Source organism: Carcharhinus amblyrhynchos, chromosome 21 (genome assembly GCF_965287045.1).
Source record: "Carcharhinus amblyrhynchos chromosome 21, sCarAmb.v2.hapA, whole genome shotgun sequence".
Taxonomy (NCBI): domain Eukaryota; kingdom Metazoa; phylum Chordata; class Chondrichthyes; order Carcharhiniformes; family Carcharhinidae; genus Carcharhinus; species Carcharhinus amblyrhynchos.
The window spans coordinates 1,169,667-1,170,415 of NC_137344.1; positions in this window are offsets into that span (position 1 = coordinate 1,169,667).

Below are 749 nucleotides of genomic sequence, written 5' to 3' on the forward strand. Positions count from 1 at the left end.
CCAAGATTTGCAATCTGACAAGGGTAACACTGGCAAATATCTTTCTCACGAAGCTCAGCAAGAGGGTGCCTTGATAATTGTTGCAATCATTGAGACTGCCTAGTTCTTGTACAAGGTCCCAACTTTTGATCTCTGAATCGGTACAGTGGTTAGCACTGCAGCCGCACAGCACAAGGGACCCAGATTTGATTCTGTCTTTGGGTCACTGTCTGTGTGGAGTTTGTATGTTCTCCCTGTGTCTGTATGGGTTTTCTCCAGGTGCTCTGGTTTCCTCCCACACTCCAAAGATGTTTGGGTTAGGTTGACTGACCATGCTAAATTGTCCATTAGTGTCAGGGTCAATAATGTGGGGTCACAGGGATAGTGCCTGGGTAGGACTGTTGTTGGTGCAGGCTTGATGGGCTGAATGAACTCCTTTTGCACTGTAGGGATTCTGTACATGGATTCTTCTGTACAATCTATGATTCGTAAATAGAACAATCGGGCACTGAATGAGGATATTTGGCCCCTCATTGCTTTGCAAGTTTCAATTATTCCCACTTGCCTGCTCTTTTCCCAATGTCCAACAAAATTGTCCTTTCCAAGTATGTATCCAAATTCCTTTAAAATCACAACTGAACATCATTCTGCCACTTCTTGAAATCATAAAATGCTAATTTCATTGTTTAAAATTTCATTGTATAAATGTGATTGTGATTGGGTCAAAGATATTAATTACTACTCCCATATTTTATTACCATTCTAAGTCT